Source organism: Saccostrea cucullata, unplaced genomic scaffold, assembly GCF_032062105.1.
Source record: "Saccostrea cucullata isolate Sc308-1 unplaced genomic scaffold, CSIRO_AGI_Scuc_v1 ctg10076, whole genome shotgun sequence".
Classification (NCBI taxonomy): Eukaryota; Metazoa; Mollusca; class Bivalvia; order Ostreida; family Ostreidae; genus Saccostrea; species Saccostrea cuccullata.
Window position 1 is genome coordinate 5,911 of NW_026933173.1, and position 18,441 is coordinate 24,351.

General features: G+C 34.6%; 1 long non-coding RNA gene across 1 annotated transcript; it reads right to left on the reverse strand.

Annotated features, from left to right (window-relative positions):
- Positions 1-17,211: 17,211 nt before the first annotated feature.
- Positions 17,212-18,441, reverse strand: LOC134237447 (uncharacterized). Its single transcript, XR_009985829.1, has 3 exons — positions 18,201-18,441; positions 17,420-17,509; positions 17,212-17,329 (listed from the first exon to the last, which is right to left on the reverse strand). It is a non-coding gene; the product is annotated as an uncharacterized LOC134237447 (long non-coding RNA).

Genomic DNA, 18,441 nt, shown 5'->3' on the forward strand with positions numbered 1-18,441 from the left:
ATACGCATAATTATCATTGAACTAAATGTTCAGCTATATTTTGCTTATCAATGATTATTAGTGCTTCGGACTTAAACAAAGTGACATAAATATTTCAAATAATGTTATTGTTCTCACCTCATAATATATGTCCGCCATAGAAGATGTAAACTATATCAATTTTATTATATATCTGATATGACCCCCTCCCCCCTTAAAAATACATTTTTTTTTAGTGATCTGTCTTCCGAGGGGCTGCATCTTGTTCCATTCTTTTGATTTTATTTTCAAGCGCAAAACTGATAAAGCATACTACCAAAAATGAAGACGGGGGCGGGGGGATGCAACGTTCAAGAATACTTAATAAAATACACTATGTAAAAGATGTACATAGGAAGGAAATAGGTTCAAAGTTTGTTTTGTTTTATGTTTTTAATCTGCTCCATGGAAGCTGCTGTTTCACATTATACAAAATGAAATAATGAATAACTGTCAGATTTTTTTCAATTTATGACAATGATCAATCGATTGGCTTGCGTGATAATTTTATGCATAATCGCCTTCGGTTATTCCTTAAATAAACCGTGTGGGACATGTACCTTTCTCTCCTGGTTTACTACAGGGTGAATTAATGTACAAATATTTAGCTCATCTATGTACCAACCGATATACCTACACATCTCAAGTTTTTTTGTGAAATTTCACCTCTCGTATACAACGTCATGAAGAAGAACGATAACACAAAACCTTGACATTGTGAAAATGTGAAGGTTATATGTAACACGTGTAAATCATCGTTGGAAATTCGGTCTGTTCAATACGCGTATCACGTAGATAATAGTAACATATCTGCATGTATTAGAACAAAACTTTACATTTTTTTTCAGAAAACCTGACATAATTATGATAACATGAATTTACTTCGAATTCGCTGTTGGAATATTGTTTTTAAAAATAAAATAAGAAAGACAAGAAGGCCAAAAGCCGGCGAGCCACACCGACATGCACACTAACTGCAGAATTGAACATGTTGAATGTAGTTTTATGGTGACGGTGGTCCATTCCATTTTTTCCCCAGACCAGTGAGCATAGGTCTTCAGCTACATGCACACTAAATCATTTTCTATAACAACGGCAATTATAATCATTTTAGTCGTTTCCAAATTTGGTCAGGCACGTAGCATCGTTTTTGAATGGGGGGGGGGACCAGAGAAAAAATATATTTTACTTACCTGAAAAATTTGACAAGCAAAAAAAAAAAAAAAAAAAAAAAAAAAACGGAAATTTAAAAGTTGCCCAAACTCGAAATTCCGATTAAGTGGGGGGTGGGGGTAGTGGTCAACTTTTTCAAAGCAAAATTACTTTCACTTCCATTTTTTTCCCTACACTTCCTCGATATAACTTTACTATGTTACAAAGTGGGGGGGGACAACCATCCTTTTAATGAACATTTTCTATAGTAAAGGTAATGTTGGGGAAAAAGTGCCCCCCCCCCCTGTTGCTACGTCCTGTTGGTTATTACGACCGTCTTTAGAACTTCAGCGCTGAATCGCAGCGATAAACTACTGCATACGGAACGCATTTTGCCCGAGAATACTGTCAATAAATTTTTGTTATACTTTTTATTATTTATTTACATGCATGTATCTTGTACTGCCTTCCGTGATGTAAACTTCATTCCGTCACAGTTTATCACCAACGAATGCGACATTAAGATCCGCCTATTATGTGACGTAAGCGGTCTAACATTTCATCGACAGGTCCAACATCTCACTCTGCAGTCAAATATCGATTTTTTTTATTCATACTCAGTAAAACATTAGATATGTTATATTTTTTTATATAGATTTGTACTGGAACAAATTCTTACAAATACAAAGGTATAACAACATAATTCTTTTCTTTCAACTTTTTAACTATACGATATACGGCTTATATCTTTGAATAAATATTATAAAAATGTTTTAATAAACATTGGTATAACCAAGCAATACAAATAACGACTTATTTTTATAATGGTAGGGGAATCACATTTTTAAATGTGATCATTTTTCATTTAATAATCAATGTCATTTATTGATGTGTTGTCAAATTCACAATTTCTCAGTTCTTCTGACCGTAAACTAATATAATCTTACTGGAAAATATATCCCTGGAAAAAAGGACGGTGTGGTTTTTTTTGGTAAAAAAAATTACATATCCTTTAGAAATATCAAAATTTGCCGAAATTCGCCGAAAGGAGCAAGACAAAATTAGTCCAGATGAAGATTTTTATTTATTTATTTTTTTAATCAAAACAACAAATGATTAAGGTAGAGTAGAGATAATTTTGAGCTGAATCGCTGTGCGAGTGTCCAAAGTCAGTTATACGTTGTTGAAAAGTAAAATTACTGGCAACGGTAGAAATTGAAATTCAACGAGCAAAATAATTGACTGAGGATCATTCTTCTTCATCGTTGCTCAATCTTCAATGTGTTTTGAAATCAGTTGTTCATAAAATTTTAAACTCATATTAACAATATCAGTTTCAATAAAAATTTATCAATACGATGATATCTCGTTATTTTACGAAAAGTGTATTGAGGCAGAAGGAGAAAAGATAGAGAAGCAATGACGTTGCCATTAAGCAATTTAAAGGGCGACATATAGAGCAGGGTCATCCACTAACGATGAAATAGCTAAATGTTTAAAGAATCAAGTTGATTTTTTCAACATTTACAAGTACAGTTTTTTTAATATTTAAAGTTCTTTAAAATATTGTAGCGGTATGAATCTCATGGTATCAGTCCGCGAACACATGAAAACTCTCCAAATGCACAACTTTTCTCTAGACACGATTCTTTTACAAAATCAAATCCAAACATACCAATTGATTCATAGATTTGCTATTAATTATGGAAAATGAATCTAGTAAGTAGCGTATGCTATATCAATGTAGAACAAAAAAATATCGCGTTACGTTTGTGAATGAAATTTAATGAACGTTCAAAATGAAAAATGCATGCTAGCTGGATTTATTTTGAAATATCCTGTATCCCATTCTTGTTTATGACGTCGCATAAATCAACGTCAAAATATCGCAACGTTAACGTAAACAATGCTACCTTTACAGCTATGTAAAACATAAATAAAGCTCTGTACAGGTATATATTGATTATTTCATAAAAATATACACTCTTTAGAAGAACTTAGAGGAATATTAATATTTTTGACACGGGGCCGAATTTTGCGACAAGTGAACCAGGTTCTTTCATGGCTACACAAGCGAAAATGCCCAGAAGTTTCTGGAGGAATTTGAATCGTTCTGCACTTTACAGAATTTGAAGGACAATAGTAGAGTGATAGCTGCATTCCATTTACACCTGAAGGGACCAGCACTTGTGTGGTTTACTACACTGGAGGCGAGCGATAAGCTTTCCTGGACTGTGGTAAAGGAGGCTTTCAATGCGCAATACCTCAGCAGATCTCTATACGATCCAGCAATCATTGCTGAATCCGCAATATTTGACGCTTTGACCCTCCAGCCTGGGGCCCCCATAGAAGGCTTCCACAGCCAAGTCCTGGAAAAAGGGTCCAGACTGGAGAAACCAGAGAGGGACCTTACTGCAAAATTCATCAATGGACTCCCACAACAACTGGCATTCTTTGTCAGGGCTGCCAATCCGAAGAACCTTCAAGCCGCATTCCAGCAGGCCAAACTCGGAGAGGCTTATGGATATCGCCAGTCTACGGCTCCTGTTTCGGTCGCTGCCGTTACACCCAAGGAACCCTCCGCAACCTCTACCAACATGGAGAAGCTTTTGTCGCATCTCGTGGAACGAATGGACCGCCTAGAGGCCAGGGACCCAGAGAGGAAAGCCGCCAATCGCCCAGCACCAGCCCACCCAACTAGGAATACCCGATACGTGTGTTATAATTGCAATGGCCCAAACCATCGACAAGCTGTGTGCAACTGGAACGGAAAGGGACCCCGCGAACCATCCATATTGTGCCAGATCTGTAAGCAAAACGGACATAGTGCTGCGGCCTGTAAAAAGGTCACCGTTGCGGGAAACTAACCGCGCCCAGTCTGCAAAAGGCACCCACAGCCTGTGGCGGTGAAAGTGATAGTGCCGACATTTCAGATTGTGAAAATGTGTTTTGTGAAAGTGTAAATAGTGAGAGTGAATGTGATGAAAATAGTGCTGGGGAATTTATGTACATGCCAGTCAAGATCCAAGGTATGCAAGTTACTGCACTGTTAGATACTGGTAGTAGTATCAATATCATTTCAAAGTCTCTCTTTGATAAATTACCAGTTAACAGTAAATCAAATGTTCGATCGTGCAGTGAGCAGACTGTCAAATTGGCCAATAATCAGTCTGTTTGCGTCTTTGGGATAGCCAGTATCTCAGTGCAGACATCTTGTTCGTCTAAAGTACATTCAATTTTTGTATATATTTTAGATTGTGCATCTCATCCTTTAAAACTTGGTACTTGTTATTTGATTTCTAAAAAGATTGTGTTAGATTTTGACAAATTTGTAACTTTTAGAGGTCAGAGCAAATGTACAAAAGTTAGATGTAGATCAAGTTTTTCAGTGCCACCCAAGTCAGAAATGTTCATAAGTGGCAAAGTTAGCAAAACAAAAATGATAGGTTTACCAGGTGTTTGTTCTGTACATAATTTGTTTTTGAAAAAAGGGTTACTTCTAGTGAAATCAGTTGTTACTATTTCTACAAACGGCTCAGTCCCCCTTAAGATATTGAACCCTGGTGATGAACCTGTCTTTGTAAATAAAGGATCAATTCTGGCTCATTTCAAACCACTTGACAATTCGTTCCATATTCAAACGATAGACTTGGAAAAAAAAACCCGTCGAGTGTGCAAACGTAACTTTATCCGACTCCAAGTCCGCTCCAACAGTGAATACACATTCCAATGAACAATTTTTGCTGAAGAACTGCGAACGATAGTACAGTGGCTGGAACGTTATTGTTGACAACTTACACGAACGATCACGTTACACGCACGATTCCGCACGATTAACGCACGATTAAACCTGATACACGAACGATCTTTCACGTTCACGATTCTACACGTTACACGATTTTACACGATTGCTAACGCAAACGCACGATTCTTCACGCAAAATAGTTCATTTTATCTAGGAATCGATATTTCAAAAACGAAATGCGGCTTCATATTGATTTTAGATTCAAAAAATTATCAATAAATATATTATATCATCAACTTTGAAAAAAAATACAGAAATGGGTATTTCTGGTACTAAATACATGTAAGAATTTTTTTTAATTATTATTTTAGATAATAAATAATTATTTAGATAATTCTCCGACATAAGAAAACGGATTTTTTTGTTCTATCAGAAGATAGTAGTAGGTGGACAGTAAAATTTGATTGAATTGGATTTCATAATATGTAGAATGGGGGATACGATTGGGGAAAAAATGGCGGCATAGAATGACTTAACTTAAAAGTTAGGAAAAAATGGCGGCATAGAATGACTTAACTTAAAAGTTATATCTATATGTTTCCTTTACTTCAAAATGTTTATGAGTCTTTAAAACATGAAAAACGACATTATTGTTTTACTTTACAAAATTAATTAAAAGTAAGCTACAGAGATAAACACTGTTAAACAGAACCCCGAAAATCACGTGCCTGACGTACATGGACATTCGCCGACTAAACATTTATATTAGCTTAAAAAAAAATATTTATTTATTTGAAAAAATATCTTTTTTTTATTATTTGAAAAATAAAAAAAAATATCTTACCACAATTAGCAGCAAACAAGAATGATCTTCAGAAAAATATAGTAAAACATCTTAGTACGGTATATCACAATAAGTCACGCTATTTGACGAGAACATAATATTGTACGACTTACTATATTGCTTGTTTACAAGCAATAGTTAGTTCGTTCCGCATTCAATTATGTAAAAACTGCGCTTTATTTCTTTTTATTTGATTAAAAATGAAATATAAACGAAATACTTGTTTCACAGATCACATTCCGATAAAAACTAACAAAACGAAATTTACACGTTTCTAAACGCACGTTCACGCACGATTAAAATCGCAAACGATTAAGTCTGTTACACGCACGATCTTGCACGGTACACGAACGATCACGCACGATGCACGAACGATTCTATAAGATTGGTTTGTCAACAATAACGTTCCAGCCACTGTATTGTTCTCCCGCCTACCTCCAAGTCAATTTTCAAAAGTTAACATATTCGATGAATTTTTGATATTTTTTTTATAGATAATTATATGAATTTTCATAAAACATTACTTATTTGGGAAAACAAAGAGAGATAACTCTAAAATTTTGGTAAAACTTGTGTTTTTCACTATAGAAATCAATGGAAAACGGAAAATATTTTTAAAACATCTTTCCCCCCCGTGTCACAAAAATTCCTTCTTACACGTAATATGGAATGGTATTTCACAAATTCATACCAAAGCTTTTTGTGTGACACGGGGGGGAACATATGTTTATTGACAAAAAACGATAAAAATGCTTATTTTCCACCAATTTCAAAGAGATATATAACTGAAACATTATATTTTATTGAAATATTTATGTTTTATTTATTTGCCTAAAACATAAAAAAAGATATAAGGAACATTTAATCATATCCAAGACCATTTCAAAATACGGTGATGCTTGAAACTCAGATTTCAATGGAAAATATCGTCTACCCCCCTTTTTTCAAGAGTTGGAATTATGGATAATTTACTGTTTAGCGCTGGTATTTAGACGATTTATCAATTATCATTGAATTGTTCTTTGTATCAAATAAAGATTTTATGGCCAAATTGCTATTCATATTGAATTAAATGGTTCCAAAATGTAGGCGGGAATCGAGAGTTAGCGTGCGTGTTTCTTTTAACTTTGACGATGAATTGAGTGTCAGCGACAAAAAGTCATTAACAGAGTGTTTAATTAAAAACAAATCCTTGTTTGTTACAAAGGAAAACCCTGACATAGGTCTTACACGTGTTGTAGAACATCAGATTCATCTTAAGCCCAATGCGCAACCTAAACATCACCGACCATACCGATTACCACCAGATAAGAAACAAGTGTTGCGTCACCAGCTTGATGATCTCTTGAGACAGAATATTATTGCACCTGTTCAAGAAAGTGAAAATGTCCCTATCACAAGTCCTATTGTGTTAGTATCCAAACAAAACAAACCAAAGGGGAAGTTAAACAACTTAACTAAAGATCAGTGTTTGTCATACTACAGGTTTTGTTGTGATTTTCGCTACCTTAATTCTGTGACGCAAGAGTTCCGATACAATATCCCTGACTTACAGGAACTTACAGAATCATTTACAGACAAAGTGCCGAACTTTATCTCTTCCATAGATATGAGCAAAGGATTTTTCCAGATGCCTATCTCTGAAGATTCAACAAAGTACACAGCTTTCAATACTTGTTATGGCACATTTAAGTTTCTACGACTTCCCATGGGACTAAAAACCTCTCCAAATAGTTTCCAGTTGTTGATGGACAAGGTCCTTCGTGGTCTTACATGTACATTCAAGTCAGTATTGTGTTATTTGGACGATGTTCTCATTTGTTCCGAAACTTTTGAGCAACACCTTGCAGATCTTCAGGAAGTGTTTGGTCGTCTTCATTCTGCAGGACTTAAACTTCAACCATCAAAATGTCATTTTGCGCAACGCAAGTGTGTTTTTCTCGGACATGCGATATCTACAGATGGAATTCAACCTCCCACCAACAAAGTTGAATTGATTATGAACTATCCCCCTCCAACTAACATTAAAGAGTTACGGCGAATCATGGGACTATTTAATTGGTTTAGAAAATTCATACCAAATTATAGCGCCATTGCACAACCTATACTCAAGTTAATGAAGAAAAATGCCAAGTTTAACTGGACTTCTGAACAAACGTCAGCATTTAATTAACTCAAAAAGCTCCTGAAGAATTCGCCTGTTCTCAGTTTTCCTCGTTACGACTTGGAATTTCGACTTGCAGTGGACACATCATGTCGCGGATTGGGATACATGTTATATCAAATCCATGAGGACGGTAGTTCAAAAGTTGTCAGATTTGGTTCCAAAGGACTCGCGCAATGGCAACGCTCCTATGGCCCTAAACTTGAGCTTTTAGGAATGGTAACTGCGGTATTAGACTGTGCGCCTTACATACGTGGAAGACACTGTATCGTTGAGTGCGATCATCAAGCCCTAAACCCCTATTCCAAAAGCAGTTAAAAGGTGCAATTTACGAAAGATGGCTAGCAATTCTGCAGCAATTCGACATCGACATCAAATATAAACCAGCTTCAGAAATGTGTGTGGCAGATGCGTTGTCCAGGAATCCAGCATTCTCTACAATCCTAGAATCGAGTCCAGAGGAAGATGATCCGCATTTCCCCTATGTCCCACAGACGCCAACATCGGTGAAATTACCTAACGGACAGGACTTACACACACTGTTTCCCGGTAATCCAGAAGTTAATTTCATCAAGGCTTCTAGATGTGATTATGACGCTGATACCGAAGACGATTTTCGGTTGCCATTACGTAAGAAGCGGCGGCGATCTAAGTCTGACAAGGCCCACAGTAAATTGCAAAGTTCACCTGAGGTCATCGTCTGTTCTGAACCATTCGATAAGACTACCGAAATTGACAGTTCCAGCTGTGCTGAACAAAATATTTGTTATCAACGTGCTACTGAAGCAGACGACCCACAAGTGTTCGGGAGCAACCTGTGTCCGTTGATAATGAAAACACTGATTATTTTAAAAACACCACCTTTCTTAAATCAGATGTCATAAAGAAACAACACAGTGACCCAGAGCTAAAAGATCTGATAAATTACATTGAAAATGGCATACTCCCAGACTCACAAAAACTGGCCAGAGACATTCTCTTGAAACACTCAGATTACGCATTAATTGATGGCATGCTGTTTCACTCTCGTCATGCAAAATCAAAGACAGCCAAAACGCTAAACAAATATCAACTAGTGGTCCCACACGAAATGATTCAAGACCTTTTATATATGCATCATGACTCCCCGCTGGCTGCTCATAGTGGCATTCAGGACACTCTAGACAAAATTAAGGAACATTATTTTTTCCAGAAGATGTCTCCAATTGTCAGCGATTATGTAAGATCCTGCCAACATTGTCAAAAACGAAAAATTTCTCGAATGCCTACTAAATCTGGTGTTACTTCCTATCCCACACCAACTGCACCTTTTGATGTTTGGGAAATTGATTTGTATGGACCACTACCCCTATCTACCCAGGGAAGCACCTACATCTTCACGGCTGTTGACATGTTTAGTAAATATTTCGTTGCTTTTCCTATCAAATCAAAAGATGCTATGACTGTCGCCCATGCATTTTTCAAGCTTATTACGACATATGGAGTATGTAGTACTGTTATAAGTGACCAGGGAAGTGAATTTATAGCCAAGGTCACGTCCGAGCTCTGCAAGATGTTGCATATCGCCCAACAATTTACTCCGGCCTTTGCGCACCATTGCCTTGGAGCCTGTGAACGGATACATGCGACACTTGCTGAGAGACTAACATCTTACACATCTCCAGACAAAAGCAACTGGGAAAATTACTTATCATCCGTTGTATTTTCCATTAATTGTTCCGTCAACACTAGTCTGGGATATTCTCCCTATGAGATTGTATTCGGGTGTCGACCAAAATTTCCACTTGTCAACTATCATACAGAACCAATGGAAATTCCCAAGGATATAGCTACATTTCTTCGAGGAAAATTGAGTAAAATAAACATCATTCGCACAGAAATAATGGGAAATGTTCAGAAAGCCAAAGACACAATGTTAAACAATGCAAATACCAACCTTAGGCCCTTAACATTACAGAAGAACGACTATGTGTTTGTGCAAAAGGAGAACGCACACAAGCTTCAAAACCAATTTTCCGGACCCTATGTTGTACACAATATCCCAAGTGCACACACTGTGCTACTCAAGGACCCAGTCACTAGCAAAGCGCTAGATAACATAGTTCACATCAATCGTGTTAAGAAAGCTTTTGTCCGGGAGCCTACCCCTTCAGATTTTTTCAGTGTTGTGTCTGCAAGACAAGTCACACAGAAAGACCAAAGTAGTCAAACTGACGTGGTAACGACACAACGGGACGTTCCAGAGTTAACATATCCAAAGCGCCCTCAACGGATAATCAAGAAACCACTTCGTTTCCGGGATGACAATCACATGAATCATGTGGACCCGTGGAATATTGTCACCTACACGGCATCTTCTGACAGTGATGGGTTTCACAGAGTCAAGAAAATCCTAGGTCAGCGATACTCTCCCAAAGGATTGCAGTATCTGATCCAGATTTCAGGCGAACCTGCGGATAATGCGTTTTGGGTTGCGCCTTCTTATTTAAATGCCAAAGCCAGGGAAGCTATTCAAAAAAGACCCCCTCCCTTTATTACTTGAGCCACAAATCCTATGTTGTACATTATTATGTGTAGTTTTTTTAATTCTTGTTAGTTGATTTTGTTTTAAATTTTGTTTTTTTTTTTTCATTTTTTTCATTGCGGCGCCTTGTATAGATTTTTCATTTTATTTTATGATTGGGTGAGATCATTACTATTTGCAGTGAATTATGTTTCACATGAAAATTGAGCACAGCATTGTGTCCGAGAAAGTAATTTGCTCTACTTATTTAACTGCAGGAGCTCATCTCGTGGTGCTGAGGAGATAATCTAATTAAGTCGAGTGACCGACATTGTGATGGAGCAGTCTTTACAAGCTCTGCTATTAATTACTGTTTGATTGTGGCTGTTTCGAAGTCATCATTTATCTAAGTAATTATTTTAGCTGCTGTATATCAATGTCTCCGTGTATGGTAATTGTTTTGTAAACCATGCTACTTACATGATAGAAGGATACATGTATTACTTTTCAATCATTTGTGTCATTACGGGTTATACCTCTTTTTACAATTACAATTTAATATGTTTCTAATGTACAGCTTTACTGAAAAGCGCAAGTACGAGAACATTGTTTTGAGTTTTTACTCATGTTGTAGATTGTATGTGACACTTGTTTATTTTTTTTCTGTGTAATCCTCATTTTTATTCATTTTTTTTTAAACATTAATTTGCATTTATTAACCCCATGTAAAATTGTGTTACAATTTTATTTTCTGTGGGCGGATGTTATGATTATGGGTAATAAGGGTTTCTAAATGACAAATTATTAATTATGAATGTATTTTTATATAATTGATTATTACTTTTCGGTCTTGTTTGACATCTGAAGTTGAAAGTTAATTGTTTTCATTTGATGTTTAGTGAATGCAATTTGCACATGTTACCAATATCTAATTCTTGACATCTCTTTCCTGTCTCACGATATCAATGTCATTTACTCATACTTGTTATCAACTTTATGGTTAGATCTTAGGATCGTGTTCTTTGAATTTGTTATGCTTAGCTCTACCTAATTTCAGTGTTGTAAATTAATGTCATACGAATTCCCCTGTTCTTGCAATTTTCTATCCTTAATTTAATTGGTTGGTCAGTACGAAAGTGGGCGGAGTTGTCAAAGATTAGATGTGAGTGAGTTTGTATGTGAGTCAATTTAGGAATTACCTTTGTAAAATTCAGTTTGTTCTATCTACAAAATTTGTTCTAAAATTATGTTTGTGAATTTCATATTTTTGGACTTACAATAAATTCTAAAACTTTAAAACCTGACTTATCAATTTGACAATATATTACAGTACACTAATAAACGTGATAAGAATTTCATTTTTGACCATGTATACACCCCAAAAATCTCCAGTCTCTATGTGGTAATATCTACCACATACAGCACCCTGATTCCATTTTGCCAGAAATAACCCCCAATTAAATTCATAGCATGCTAATACAGTGTAATAGGCTAGTAATATAGGGCCTACTTACATCACTCATCAGATTCGTGCACAAACTTTCTTCAGACACTGACTGACAGCAGAATTCCAATGGACATGGGGATGATGTAAATGAAGTAATTCACACACGCTAAATCAATCAAACTGATTTAAAAACTTGCGTGAATTAACCCTTGTTAAAAAAAAGTTAACTTACTTCCATGACATCCAGACAGGTGGTCTTCTTGTAAAGCGCTCATTTGACTTTGACCAAGTGTTCACTAAAAGGCCGAATTGACTTTGACCTAGTGTTCAGTCCGAATAGATGATAACCCAACTGCAGTAGATTTATTTATTTATTTTTTTTTGAATTTTTAAATTTTCTTATATCAAATGTATATTAACTGCTCAATCTGGTCTATTTTCAAATTAATGATTTTTTTTTCTTATGATTAATTTACCGTCACAAGCATAATTATGTTACTTTTTCTATTGAAAATGTTCATTGAAGTACAGTTACCCCCCCCCCCCCCCGGTTAATACTACGGTAAAGTAATATAAGGGAAATGTAGAATTGTATGCAAAAAAAAAATGGTACGGAAAGAAGTTGGCATCTGAAAAAGTGGCCTCTAACACCCCCCCCCCCCCCAAAAAAAAAAAAATTAGGATTTTCGAGTTTGGGCAATGTTGATTTTTGTTGTTGTTTTTTTTTTGTTTTGTTTTGTTTTTTTTTTTTTGCTTGTCAACTTTTCCAGTCCACGTAAGTAAAAAATAAAAATCAATTGTCTAACTCCCCGTTTGAAAAACGAGACCACGTGCTTGAAACATCAGTTTATTTATTTTTTATTTCCATGATTTTTTTTTAATTGAAAGATTTAACTATCAATTATCAAACGTTTTGTGTTGTGTCAGATGGTATAACAACATGCTACATTGCTATTCGATAGAGTAAATTTTATACATTTTATTCTATATATATAATTTGAATCCCATATTGCTAATGCATGGAAATCGCATATATTAGGTATGATAGAGGGGCACATATATTCAACCATTGTTTACTTCGGCGCACAGAGAATGTTCGAACCACTCTATACACATGCAGAGGATAGAAAATCTATTGTAAGATTCACCCTCAGAGCTGTTTTCCGAGGGGTACACATATACGCACATGTGTACGTATATAAATTATTACAGGATTCGGATCCACGCATAAATACTGACACCTGCCATTTCTTATTTATATTGCATAATAATAGTCGTCCAGTCCCGTCTTCGAGCACTGCATATACATGTACATTCAAAATGTTAATTTCAGATTTTAAAATTATGGTTTCTAGTAATATAAATAGATATCATTTCTACCTCTACGGAAGCCCGTTGAGGCCAGATAAGAGGGAAAAATATTTTTTATTGCGTTTAATCGCAATAATTATTGCGTTTAATCGCAAAACTTTGCGTTTAATCGCAATAATTATTGCGTTTAAACGCAAAACTTTGCGTTTAATTGCAATAATCATTGCGTTTAATCGCAAAAGACTTTGCGTTTAATCGCAAAAGATTGCGATTAAACGCAATCTTTTGCGATTAAACGCAATAATATTGCGATTAAACGCAATAGTTATTGCGTTAAATCGCAATAATTATTGCGTTAAATCGCAATAATTATTGCGTTAAATCGCAATAATTTTTTTGCGTTTAATCGCCAAAAGTATTGCGTTTAATCGCAATAATTTTTGCGTTTAAACGCAATAATTATTGCGATTAAACGCAAAACTTTTGCGATTAAACGCAATATATTTTGCATTTAAACGCAATAATCTTTGTATTTAAAAGCATTCATTTCTATTGATTTTGAAGAGTGCAATGGATCCACGCTGATATTCGTTTCTTTTTTCTTTTGCACATTAACTTACGAGTAGAATTGTGTATTGTTAAGCATTATACATAGAATCAGATTCTTCTGAACAAAAATTTTCTGAAAGATTAAATCATGGTATGGATTTAAAGAGGAGAAAATTGTCGGTCTGTAAAACAAAGACAACCTTAAAATGAAATAAAGCTTTGGCATGTATAGATGTCTATATTCCTGTATATTCACAATCTTTCCTTTGATCACATATAATAAACAGGAGAACACGAAAATCTAGGAGATGGAATCATATAAAATCAAAAGAATTTAAATGAAAACAGATTGATCGATTTGTACTACCAAATTGATATGGCTATTTATACCACTGAAACATTCTTACTTTGCTTTGCTAATTTGCAGTGCTAATTTGATACCTAAGGAATAGACTAATCATGGCTGCTTTAAAGTGTTGGATTCTAATAGGTTTAAGAAACCCTGGTTGTTTACTTAGGATACCATTGTTAAACTTCAAATCTCACACACTGCAACATTTTGCAAAAATACACAGAAGCAAACGGTTCTTCTTTAAAGAATCAGACCATAGTATTCATAATAATTTTTGGCAAGCCGATGTTTGATTTTAAGCTACAGCACTGAATCATTGTGTTTAAATGCAAAAATGAATCCTTAAAAGGAAGGATTATAGCGATAAAATGCAAAGAGTTTTGTATTCAAATGCAACAAATTACTGTGTTTTAATGCAAATAATTATTGCGATTAAACGCAAAACTTTATTGCGATTAAACGCAAAAAATTATTGCGTTTAAACGCAATAATGATTGCGATTAAACGCAATAATTTTTGCGATTAAACGCAATATTATTGCGATTAAATGCAATAATTATTGCGATTAAACGCAATAATTATTGCGATTAAACACAAAAATATTATTGCGTTTAATCGCAATAGTTATTGCGTTTAATCGCAATATCATTGCGTTTAATCGCAAAAGATTGCGTTTAATCGCAATCTTTTGCGATTAAACGCAAAGTGTTTTGCGTTTAAACGCAATGATTATTGCGATTAAACGCAAAGTTTTGCGTTTAAACGCAATAATTATTGCGATTAAACGCAAAGTTTTGCGATTAAACGCAATAATTATTGCGTTTAAACGCAATAAAAAATATTTCTGTCTCTGAACTGGCCTCAACGGGCTTCCGTATACCTCAACTGAGGAAGCATACAAAAGATCGCAAGCATGTTTTGCTTGTTTTTAAAATTGAAATCAACAATTAAATCTGTTTATTTTTTTTTCATAGATTTTAAACTCTGGACATATTTTATTTTAAATGTCAGTTTGTTCAGTATTTAGGGAACTTATACTGCCTCGCTAGTGAGCTAGCTTTTCTGGTGATGCGGTAGAGTCTCCCTCTATTTCAGGCAAGTTAAGCAACGGCGAGCCTGTTTAACCCTTGGATGGGTGACCGCTTCACGTTACAAAAGTAAAAAGCAATAAGTGATTGGGGTGGAATATCTAAATATAGATCTGGGGCCTGAAGATATTGTTTCTCGGAAGTTAGCAAAAGGGGATGAGTATGTTTAACTCCAAACTCTAGTTGCTTTAATATTAATCAAATATAATTTGAGATTATGAAAATAAGATAAAACCAAGAATTTTGATTAAATTTCCGTGAAATCCATCTCGGGTGAAAAGAATACAAAAAATTCACATTCAGTATACATTAATATATATTGAATTATCCCATGTTTCCCACTTTTGTTGATGTCCCTGGCATACTCTTCAAACTAGACAGTGATTCCTTATATTTCCATTTCATTGTGAAATAAAATTGTAGACTTAGACATTTAAAATGTAGACAAATATATAATTAAGACACCCTCGCTCAAAAAGATGGACCATCGGACCTATATGTCACTTTTAACAAAATATATGAAATATATTATGGGATTAAACGTTCTTTTTGAAAAAATTATCGATGTGTAAACTCTTGACATTTTACTCACAAACTAAATAAAAGTGCGAAGCACTTTTATGTTAAGTTTGTGAGTAAAATGTCAAGAGTTTACACATCGATAATTTTTTCAAAAAGAACGTTTAATTCTTATAATTCCAATATCGAATTTTTAAAAATATTTAAATTATTTCTCTTTGAGGCCTCCATACAATCCGTTATTTCTGGACGGCGTAGGAATACATTTTACCGTAAAGGAACGTAATCGAGATGAATTTCGATAGAGTTCAACTTAAATTGTCAAAACAATCGATAAATGAACTTATAACAACTAATCGAATGTTGTTTAAGTCAACAAATATCGTAATTACGAGTTTACTTCAGAATAGTTCGTCTTTGACCATGGCCATGTTGACATAAACAACAACTCTCATAGCGAAAGTTGCAGACCGACGACGCCTTCAATTTGCACTTGTTTATTCAAATATTGAGGAACAATATAGAAAGTAAATATGAATTTGATGCTAATAGGGCAAGAGTTTGAGGTACGTTTCTTTTCTTTCAGTTTGTCAAAACGATACAGACTGAGCTTATTAAAGTTATTTTCTACGTATGAACGTTGAGACAGCGATTTTTAAAATTCACACTCGTGATCGGACAGTGACATAAACATTTTCACGGCGTCCATCAGTTAGGCAGTCTAGTATGTTGCTAGTTTTGTTTAAGCCCTAATTAAATAAATTTAAAGTTTCTTGTATTCATTATTTAGCCAGAACAGACCCAGGAATAACTGCTTTCATTGTTTATACGATAACCTAGTAGTGTCATCAAGAAAGTAGTTCTGATTGAAAGAATTTATCGATGTGTAAAAATTTTCTGGAACGTGTTCTCGTCCAATCAAAACGCAGGAAATCAATATATGAAATGAAGATTGGAATTATACACAAATATTACGCATGGCATTAGAGATTGCCTGTGCATGTATGAAAGGTTTAAATATTTTGACGTCTGCCTAGGAAAATTTGTTAAAAGAAAGGTTACAGCGTTAGTGCAGTGTCTATGGAAAGGCAGCTTCCAACTGAATTCTCCATGTAGTTCTGGTATCGGTGTAAATCTGTGAACCCCCATGTAGTAACAAAGTGCGCGATTCTGTACCATCTCAATGCAGTGATAGTTTCGAAGACCCCATATTTCACTACAATAGTCCAAAACTGGTGCTGCATATAGGCTTGCCAAGCAGATTTTAAAATAAAATTCTGGGATCAAAATCATTACATATTTCTGTTCTGTTACCTTTTAATAAAGCAAAAATGCATTGTATTTGAAAATTTCCAACATCCATGATTTTTTAAAAATAATTGAAATTTGCCATTTTTATGCCTACAATTCTATTTTTAGAGGCAAAATGTCACCTTCATTTTCACACCTTTCCATAACTGAGAAAAAAAAATTTTTGATACAAAACTCAAGTCAAATGATAAAATAACAAGATGCAATGTGAATTTTTCAACAAAAAACTTTAATTTATTTCTTAATTAACAAATTAATTATGATCAGCTGGTCTGGTCGACAGGCTTTTCTTCCAATGGCCTTTACTTGGTTGTTTTGCTCAGTGTCTGAAAATAAAAATATTTCTAGTATTTCGATGCTATTATAAGTTAATTGATACACGGGAAAAACTCAGCAAGACTTTGAAAAATTGTTACCTTCCAAAATTAACAGGGAACAGTATTAATATTGTCTGTAGTACCATTCGGGTTCCATGAAAAATCTTTTCAAAGTACCTATTAGCATGTCTGAAATAAAGCACAGGACATCATAAGCTATATAAACCTTTAAAATAACTTAAATGATTTAATGAGTTTAAAAATTAAATCATTATAATTATATATACATACATACATAATAATTTTATATATTATATATTATATGAATACATGTATATGAGTTCTGCGGCTTTAGTGAAATTAAAATGGTTAATTGCTCTTTGTTTCAGTGATGAAGTGTAAATGCAGTTATTATTTAAAAACTTAAAACACCTACTATTAATCACACATCATTTAATTTACTCATCGTCTGACTGTCTCATGAATTTAACATATGACTATATGCAGTATAACATGATTTCGAATTTTCTCTGTTGTCATTTTTGTAAAACCATGTAATATTCATTAAAGCCACTCTATACTATTACAGTTTTAATGGCATGAAAAACAAGTTCAGATACTTCAATTTTAACAGATAAAAAAATATTTTGGAAGTTAATAAAGGCTGAAATGATTACGAAAATGATGCTTGCAATGGAAGCCGCCATTGCTGAACGAAAACGAGGCCATGAACATTCCACTTAATTTTTCGTTAAAATACAGATATTGTCTTGCGTTTACTATCTGTTTTTTATTATAAATAGCAACAAGAAGCATAACATGTTTAAAATATTATAGTTAGATGGGTGCCTCCACATTATGAGAGTTTAAACACACTTACCGTTCACTTTCTCCCTCGGTTTTTTTCGTTGTAACATGTGCTTTACGGTCTTTCCAGCTAAAGGCATGTGGCGGGAACATTTCTTAAAATAGTTCCGTAGTTATTCGGAACACATCGTTCGTATTCATTTAGAAATAAGCCGTAAAAGACAACCACCCTCGATGTCAAAAATGTGCATGACGTCAGAGACACATAAAAATAGAGAAACTCGAGTTACGTCCCTTTGCGTTAGCAAGCCTAC